The following is a 10,695-nucleotide window of genomic DNA, read 5'->3' on the forward strand; positions in this document are numbered from 1 at the left end:
CAGAAAGCCAACTATAGAAATGTGCATAGTTTAATGCCTAATACATATTCCTTTCAGTTGAAGAAGAAAATGATTTTGATGGACTAACTAAGAATTTCTAAATGAAGGTAGGGAGTCAAAATTCTCCAAATAAGCAAGAAGTAATTCTGGTTGGAAACATTATAGGGTCCAAAAATCTGAAGAGAGAAATAATATTACATTTGCTTCAGAGGGATTCTATTTATCTCTGTTGGCCAACATTACATCGAAACGACTATTTGATTTTAATGGATATATATCTTGCCATTCTGCGATGAATGATTTGAACAGCTTGACATATTGTATGTCGTCTTGCATTACTTTCTGTTTGTAAAAGATGAAATTGCTGGATTTTTTAATTGACTTAAACTCTCTGAATGGCTGAAGTATTAGCCTGCAGCCAGGTATAATGCATCTCCCCCTTCCTCAGCTAAACATGGGATAATTCTTTGAGTTTTAAGCTGGTGTCATGCATCAGAACCCAGTGCTTAATAGATGTACAAGCAGTGTTTATCTCATGTCCATTTGTCTTATAAAATATCAATGCTTTTTCCAATTTCCTGGGAAAGATCAGGATAGCAATGCTACTTGCCTAGCAGAGTTGTATATGCAAGGTTCCCCACCTGTTTAGACATCGACTAACTATAGTGTTCACCAGCCTCTGTGTGTAGGGTTTTTGAAGAATGGCATAGCTACTGGGCGAGGGCCATCTATAAAGTTATTTTACTTTGCAATCTAAACAACCGAGTCCAAAATAAAAAGTATATTTTCATTTCTAGCTGCATGTAATTTATTCTGCAATAAATTAAATACAAGTATTTAAAAAATGATTCTGACAGGCTAGTTGGCTTTTTGTTAATTCATATCATATAAAATATTAGGGATAGTTCAAATGTGGTTACTTGCTGTAATGTGACTGAAAATACTAAGTACATTAATGTTTTTATTTCCTTCTTTTCCTGAAACATCGTTTCAAGAGCTCTGGCTTGCCTGGAAGTTATGCTGTAGATGAGATTGGGCTTGAACTCAAAAAGATTGGTCTCCTTCTGACTTCTGACTTCTGACTCTATTACTATGCCTGGCCTGAGTACTTTTAAGATTTATTAAATCTTTGTTATGAAAATTTTAAATAAAAACATAGTATATGAACAACAGACTCAAGGTTTATATATTTCAGAAACATACCTCAGAGACAAAGGCAGGCACTCCCTTAGAGCCTGGGGAAGTCAATGGAAGAGCAGGGGGAAGGACTGAAGGAGCTGAGGGGCTTGCAACCCCATAGGAAGAACAATTATCAACGATCTGGATGCCACAGAGCTTCCAGTGACTAAACCACCAACCAAAGAGCACACATGGAGGGACCCATGGCTTCAGCTGCATATGTAGCTGAGGATTGCCTTATCTGGCATCAGTGCGAGGGGATGCCCTTGAGTCTGTGGAGGTTTGATGCTCCAACATAGGGGAATGCTAGAGTGGTGAGGAGAGAGTGGGTGAGTGTGTGGAGGAGCTCCCTCATAGAGGCAAAGGGGAAGGCAAAAGGGGGGATGGGATGGGAGAGTTGTGGAGGGGTAACATGGAAGGGGGATATAATTTGAAGTGCAAAATGATTTTTAAAAAGGGGGCTCAAGAAAAGGTTTCCAAACAAATGGTCCCAAAAAATACAATATCCAATAAAATAGACTTTCAACCAAAAGTTATTAAATGAGATGGAGAAGGACACTTCATATTCATCAAAGAAAAAAATTTAACAACATGAAGTCTCAATTCTGAACATGTATGCCCCTAATGCAAGGGACACATTCATAAAAGAAGCATTACTAAAGCTCAAAGTAAGTACACATTGCACCTCACACAACAATAGTGGGAAACACCACTCTCACTAATAGGTCATGGAAAAAGAAACTAAACGGAGACCTAGTGTAAACATTTAGAATAGACTTTCTGAAGCTGTGGAGCCTCATATTGGACTTTCCATTTTCACTATTGAATGTATCTTTATGAACTTATGCAACACCAAAGAATTAAAAAGCCACATCATACTAGAGTACATTATTTTATGACTCAAGTGACTATTACCTACAGCTAACCCTTTCTCATCATCTGTTGGTTATCCTATATACATTTTTATACACTGTAACACAGATAAACACATACATCTTAAGATATATATATGTATATATATGCATACATATGTATACATATGTGTGTGTGTGTGTGTGTGTGTGTGTGTGTAGAAATGAAGATCCTTTCTTTTTTAAATTAGGTGACAGGACTTAATATTACACATTCTAGGCACATCCATATTTCTGGAAATTTTGTGATTTTAATTTTCTTTAGAGCAGAATAATATTCATATATATATGTATATAAGATTTTTCAGTGACTTCTTATCTTTTGGACAAAAACTATGTGACTTCATTTTCTTGCTATAGTGAATATCTCTATGGAATATAAACATCCTTATGAGTTCTCTGGCTATATTCCCTGGAATGGAATAGCTGGGCTAATGGTAGTACAATTTTCTATATTTTAAGGAAACTCCAAAGTGATTTCTAAAATCTGTATAGAAATGGATTGATAATCTTTGTTTAAGTCCACACATAATGAAATTTCTAAAAGAAAATATGAAGAGTACTCTTCAAGACCATAGGGTAGGCAAGAACTTTCTAGATAGCACAGGAGTTATGCCCCAGTATTAGCAGATGTGACTACATGGAAAAAGTTTCTGCACAGCAAAGAAAAATGTAATCAGAACAAAGAGAGTGATCCCAAAAGGAGAGAATGCTTTTGTTAGTTATACTTTTGAAAAAGGCTGACCTACAATTTATAAACATTTACAGAATTTTTAGTACTATGGAAACAAAGTTGCCAGTCAACAAATGGGCAAATTAATTGAAGAGACAGTTTTCATATTAAAAAACGCAAAATGCTAATAATAATTTTTAAAGGTTCTCAGTATCATTAGTCATTGAGCAATGCAAATTAAAACTACTTTGAGAAACAACTGTGGCTGATCAAGTGTGTGTGTTTCTGATCAAGAAACCTCACAAGCATTGAAGAAGATGTAAAAAGAAAGGAACCCTAATTCACTGTGCAAGTACTAAGTCAAATTCTTTGGCTCACAATGCTATTATGATTCAATTATCAGTAATTTAATATTCCCTTTGATAACATACTAATAATTAATAATATAACCAACATTAATAGCTTTTGCATTGAGTATTGTAAGTTAGTAGCTCTTATTCTATATAAGCCTTGTATCATTGGTAAGTATTGTTATCATTCCTGTTTGTCTAAGGTGAAGCCAGGAGTCCCTGGATTCAAGGATATTGCCTTAATCCCACAGTCAGGTGGGAAAGAAGCCTCTCTGTCCTCCATTGACCACGTGGACAAATTCTTGGTGTTTTGACACTGCTTACAGGAGACACATTCATGTTGCTATTGAGCTTCAGTCTAGAAGGTAGGATTCATATAGGAATGTGGCTCTAACTTTCTTAGGTGTTATTGTATCAAACCAATGATGTTTAGTCAAGGTAGTCTAGAAAAACTATTTGTAAAATTCATGAAGACATGAATCACCTGAAAACCAGTTAATGTTCATCTATCACTTACTTCCAGGTCAGCATGGGCCCATTGAACTTCTCTAGTTTTGACCTTTTGCTTCATGTGAAAGTCCAAGAAAAAGGAGTATGTGAACATTCAGAGAATAGGAAAGAAAAAGGAAGAAACTACTACAATAAGTCTGTGCTCTTAAAGCACCATCTATTGTATTCAAGAGTAGCTGGAGTTTCTAGCTGCTTGTCAACCCCCCGCCCCATTTTTCTCATAGACTAGTGGCTAGCTTTAGTTCTCCGTCTCTTCTTCTCACTAGTCTCCCTTCCACTGTGGAAAATCCTACTGTTTGTTTGCAATCCATAGTTTAAAAGAGACTGAACTAAAATTGGCTGCCTCTGGGACATCCCTGCCAATGGATAGGATCCAACTTGGCTCTGCCATGAGAGGCAGCTATGCCCACATAAGGATATTTTGGCTTTTTGCTTCTGTCATCTTGTTGCCAGGCAGACAATCATCCAGAATAGGAAAATCCAGCCAGGGCAAATGTTTACAACAAGACTGGTCAGCTGGTTAAAACCTAGTCTGACAGAAAGGTTATCTGAACATGATGTTTAGCTCCTCCTCTTGAGAAGTACCTAATAACACTGGGGGAAAAATCAAGTCATTTTAGCCTCTATCTCTTATTCAATGGTCAATAACCATAGTACATATATTTCTTCTTTGACTATATATATTTATATATATAGTCATATATACTCACACATCTTAGAATATATATGTGTATATATATGGAGAACATGAAGATCATATATATATATATATATATATATATATATATATATATATGGAAAACATAACAATCTCCAGGTATTTTTCAGGAACTCACACGTTACCTGAAGTTAGGAAGACAGGGTGTGTGTACAAAAGTCACACATGCAAAGCATATGTGTGAAACTGAGATCCATACAGTATTTACGTAAAGCTGTCTTTAATAGACATTGCCGCATAGTTCCTAGCTAAGCCACAACTTTTCTAGCAGGAGAGCAAATCAGATTCATCGACGTTGGCTGTTTAAGTGAAGGAGCCACACAGATGGGAACGAAGCACAGACAAATTGCTTTGGCACTGCTTTCTTTTATAACAACACAGATATTTTTAGTTTCCTTTTCTTCATGCGTTGTGCATGTTTCTGCCTCATATAGAAAGTCATTGCACGTTGTCCTCATCATCTTTGCTATTGGGCTCCCTTTAGCATTTCATTTACCTTCAAGATTTCTGAGATCTAAAATATCACTGCAAAGTTCATTTCTCAGACCTAGATTTAGATGATGGACAGATAGAAAAGATTCAGCATTGTGGAAGCATTTCTTGGTGGAAAGGAAATTTCGTGATTGGGATCTAAAAGTGGGGAGATGCTGCTTGTTAAAGGTAAATATGTAATCTCAATGGACTTTTAGAAACATCAGTTCCATAAATAAGAATAAATGTTTCCCATGACAGACGTTGTGTCAATGGCATGAGCTTAATCATTATGCTTTTGTTCACATGAGTCCCAGACAAGTTAAGTACTTTGTTCTCACTACTTTGAACTTGCATACAAATCTTAAGAGTTTCAGCTTTCCCACTGAGGGTCTATTTATAGTGTCAGGCTGGAATAAAATAAGTATCATACTAATTTCATAAAATATATGGCAGTCCCTCTAGCTACAATTATTCAGGAGAACTGATCTCTGACCATGCAATCAAAGCTATCTGACTCAAACTGTAGAGAATTTAAAATTATGAGTCATGGGCAATACATGACTAACCAAATGTCTTCAGTCTTAAGTATTTACTTAAAACCTCTGTCCATATAAATGGGTACTTGTTAGTGCTTATAAAATCATTATCTTAAGGAGACCAAAGGGACAAATCTTGTCTGTCAGTTAGTGTATGAATACAGAAAGTAAGCTATCTATGTCTAATGGAGCATAGATCAGCAGAAAAAAGTAGTAAATGACTCATATAGGAATAGAATATAATAACCAGAGAAATGTACTAAGTAAAAGAGAACAAAAACTCAAACCACACTTGCATCATGAAATTTGTATGATACTGCTAGAAGTCAAATCTAGTCTTTATCTCAGTAAATCAGTTGTAATTTAATGATCACTTATAAACAACTCAAAGCACCTTGTTGGAGTCATGATAAAGAACCTGGGTACAGTCCTTCTTAGAAGGTAAAACAAAATACTCATGGAAGGAAATACAGGGACAAATAGTGGAGCAGAGACTGAAGGAAAGGCCATCCAGAGGCTGCCCCACCTGGGGATCTATCCCATATGCACACCAAACCCAGTCACTATTGCTGATGCCAAGAAGTGCTTGCTGACAGGAGCCTGATATAGCTGTCCTCTTAGAGGCTTTGACAGAGCCTTACTGACAGAAATGAAGATGTTTGAAGCCAACCATCAGACTTAGCACAGAGACCCCAATGGAGGAATTAGAGAAAGGACTGAAAGAGCTGAAAGGTTTTGCACCCCATAGGAAGAACAACATCAACCAACCAGCACCCCCCACACCCCTGCTCCTTAGACCTTCCAGGGACTAATCCATCAACCAGAGTACACATGGAGAGATCCACGGCTCCAGTCACATATGTAGCAGAGGATGGCATTGTCTGGCATCAATATGAGGAGAAGCCCTTGTTCCTGGGAAGGCTCATTTCCCAAGTATAGGTGAATACCAGGGTGGAGTAGGTGGGTGGGAGGCAGAACATCCTCATAGATGCAGGGGGACAGGGGGGAGCTGGGGAAAAGGATAACATTTGAAATGTAAATACATCAACTATCCAATTTTAAAAAGTGGAAAGGTTTGATTTGTTTTGAAATAGGGTCTCATGTAATCCAGGCTGACTCAAAATATTGAGTGTATAAATAAGGATGACCTTAAACTCCTGAGATGTCTTTCTTCTTTGTATTCCAAGTCCTCAAATTATAGGTCAAAATACTATAATATATACTTTGTTGGGAATACTTCAAATAGGATGTTGATGAGAAATGTACACATATATACATCACACACACACAAAAAAACATACATTCTCTCTCTCTCTCTCTCTCTCTCTTACACACACACACACACACACACACACAGATAAACACACACACTCATTAAACTTAATGTTATTTTTGTAATCTGCTTTGTTGGGAATACTTCATATATGATCTTGGTGAGAAATGCACACACACACATATATATATTATGCGTGCACACACACACATTAAGCTTAATGTTATTGTTTGTAAACTAATTGAATCTAATGTTTACTTTTTTGTTCCAACTCACTAAATTTTTCTGGTTATATTTCAAAGAAATTGTGGAATGCTTATGGGAAACCTATCTTCCTCCCTAAATTGTTAGACTCCCCTCCTTTTTAAAAAAATTAAATTAATTTATTAATTTTTATACTCCAAATTTTATTCCACTCCTGGTCCACCTCCTGACCGTTCCACACCCTATACCTCTTCTCTGCATCCCCTCCCCTCTCTCCACAAGGATGTCCCCACCCCATCAACCCCACCATGATTCTAAACTTCCAGGGTCCTCCAGTCTCTTGAGGATTAGGTGCATCTTCTCTGACTGAACCCAGACCTGGGAATCCTCTGCTGTATACGTGTTGGAGGCCTCATCTCAGCTGGTGTATGCTGCCTCGTTGGTGATCCAGTGTCTGAGAGATTTCCCGGGTCCAGGTTAATTGAGACTTTTGGTCCTCCTACAGGGTTGCCCTCCTCCACTTCCTCCAGCCTTTTCCTAATTCAACTAGAAAGGTCAGCAGCTTCTGTTCACTGGTTGGATTGGGTGCATATATCTGCACCTTACTCTTTCAGCTGATTGTTGGGTCTTTTGGAAGGCAGTCATGATAGGTCTCATTTTGTGAATGCCCCCTAGACTCAGTAATGGTGTCAGGTCTTAGAGCCTCCCCTTGAGCTGGATCGCACTTTGGGTCTATGGCTGGACCTTCTTTTCCTCAGGCTCTTCTCCATTTCTATCCCTGCATTTCTTTCAGACAGAAAGAATTATGGGTCAGAATTTTTAGTGTGGGATAGCAACCCCATCCCTGGATGCCCTGTCTTTCTGCTGGAGGCAGGTTCAATAAGTTCCCATTCCCTGCTGTAGGACATTTCATCTAGGGTTTCTACTTTGTCCTGAGAGTCTCTCACTTCCAAGGTCTCTGGTACATTCTAGAGCATCCTCCCAACCTCTTTTCTCCTGAGGTTGCCTGTTTCAATTTTTTTTCCTGGCCCTCAGGTCTTCTGTCTTTTTCTCTCACCCAATATTAGATCGTGTTCTCCTCTCCGCACAACCCCATCTGCTTTCCCTCCCGTCTCTCCCTTTTTGTGGTTGCTTTCTTCTCCCTCCCAAGTGGGACTGAGGCATCCCTCACTTGGGTCCTTCAGCTTGCTGACCTTTTTCACTTCTGTGGACTGTATCTTGGGTATTCTGTACTTTTTTTTGGCTAATACCCATTTATTAGTGAGAACATACCATGCATATCTTTTGGGATCTTAATTACCTCACTCAGGATGATATTTTCTAGTTCCATCCATTTATCTGTAAAACTCAGGATGTCCTCATTCTTAATAGCTGGGTAGCATGCCATTGTGTAAATGAACCATATTTTCTGTATCCATTCTTCTGTTGTGGGACATCTGGCTTGTTTCCAGGTTCTGGTTGTCACAAATAAGTCGCTATGAACAGAGAGGAACATGTACCCCTGTAGCATGTTGGGGCATCTTTTGAGTATATTCCCAGGAGTGGTATTTCTGTACCTGAAAGGTAGGTCTATTTCCAGTTTTCTGAGGAACCTCCAAATTGATTGGTTGTACCAGTTTGCAATCCCACCAGCAATGGCAGAGTATTCCTCTTTCTTTACATCCTAGCTATCATGTGCTGTCACCTGTATTTGTGATCTTAGCCATTTTTGACTGGTGTAAGGTAGAATCTCAGGGTCGTTTTGATTTGCATTTCTCTCTTCACTAAGGACTTTGAACATTTCTTTAGATGCTTCTCAGCTATTCAAGATTCCTCTGTTGTGGCTTCTCTGTTTAGTTCTATATCCCATTTTTGATTGTGGTTTTCTTTTTTTAATGGTGGTTAGCTTCTTGAGTTCTTTATATATTTTGGATATTAGCTCTCTATTGGATGTGGGGTTAGTGAAGATTTTTTTCCCCAATCTGTAGGAGGCTGATATTGTGTTATTGACTTTGTCCTTTGCCTTATAGAAGCTTCCCAGTTTCATGAGGTTCCATTTATCAAATTTTGATCTTAGAGCATAAGCCTTTGAAGTTCTGTTTAGGAAATTTCACCTTGTGACAATGAGTTCAATGATCTTTTCCACTTTCCCTTCTATCAGATTCCAAGTATCCGGCTTTATGTTGAGGTTTTGATTCATGTGGACCTGAGCTTTGTGCATGGTGACAAATAGGGGTCTATTTTGATTTTTCTACATATAGACCACCAGTTTGACCAGCACCATTTATTGAAGATGCTTTCTTTTTTCCATTGTATATTAATGGCTTCTTTGTCAAAGATCAAGTGTGTATAAGTGTGTGGTTTTATTTATGGGTCTTCGATTCTAGTGCATTGATCAGCCTGTCTGTCTCTGTACTAATACCATGCAGATTTTATCACTCTTGTTCTGTAGTAGAGCTAGAGGTCAGGAATTGTGATTCCCCTAGTTTTTCTTTTATTATTAAGAATTGTTCTCACTATTCTGCATTTTTTGGCTTTCCAAATGAATTTGAGAACTGCTCTTTCCATGTCTTTGAAGAATTGTGCTGGTATGTTGATGGGGATTTTACTGAATCTGTAGGTTGCCTTCAGTAGGATGGCCAATTTTTACTACATTAATTCTGCCAATCCATGAGCATGGAAGATCTCTCCATTTCTGAGATCTTCTTCAATTTCTTTCTTGAGAGACTTAAGTTCTTATCATACAGATCTTTCACTTGTTTGGGCTAGAGTTTCCCCAACATATTTTATATTTTCTGTGGCTATTGTGAAGGGAGTTGTTTCCCTAATTTCTTTCTCAGCCTGTTTATCATTTGTATAAAGGAAGGCTACTCATTTACTTGACTTCAGACCAATCTCATTTATCAATATCAATGCAAAAATACTAAAAAATTTTTTGCAAACCAAATCCAAGAACACGTCAAAACCATCTTTCACCATGATCAAATAGGCTTCATCCCAGGGATGCAAGGTTGGTTCAATATACAAAAATCCATTAATGTAATCCTCTGTTTAAACAAACTCAAAGAAAAAAATCACATGATCATCTCTTTAGATGCAGAAAAACATTTGACTAAATGCAATACCCCTTCATGTTAAAAGTATTGGAGAGATTAGGAATTTTGGGCCTATACCTAAACATAATAAAAGCAATTTACTGCAAACCAACAGCCAATATCAAAATAAGTAGAGAGATACTTGAAGCAATCCCACTAAAATCAGGTACAAAACAAGGATTCCCACTCTCCCTGTATCTATTCAATGTAGTACTCAAAGTGCCAGTTAGAACAATAAGACAACAAAAAGAGATCAAGAGGATACAAATTGTCAAAGAAAAATTAAAGGTATCGCTGTGCACAATTGATAAGATAGTATACATAAGTGACCCCAAAAATTCTGCCAGAGAACTTCCCCAGCTGATAAACAACTTCAGTAAAGTGTCTGAATATAATTTTTTTTAAAAAGATTCATTTGTTTATTATATATAAGTACACTGTAGCTGTTTTCAGACCCACTAGATGAGGGCATCAGATCTCATCAGATAGTTGTGAGCCACCATGTGGTTGCTGGATTTCAAACTCAGGACCTCTAGAAAGAGTACTCAGTGCTCTTAACCACTGAGCCATCTCTCCAGCCCAGACTCCCCCCTTTTTAAGAAGAAAATTTAAAATTATTTTATTCAGGAAGTCAATTTCCTTTTTTTCAAGAGGTTATCACCCAAAAGTTTACACAAAGCTTTTTGAGGTTCGTTCTTTTCAAAACATTAAATTATATTTCTGTTACACTGAAAGATAGAGAATGCTGTGTAGAACATTTGCATGCACCTTCAATTCCCCAATATTTCTATTA

This window comes from Rattus norvegicus, chromosome 2 (assembly GCF_036323735.1).
Source record: "Rattus norvegicus strain BN/NHsdMcwi chromosome 2, GRCr8, whole genome shotgun sequence".
Classification (NCBI taxonomy): Eukaryota; Metazoa; Chordata; class Mammalia; order Rodentia; family Muridae; genus Rattus; species Rattus norvegicus.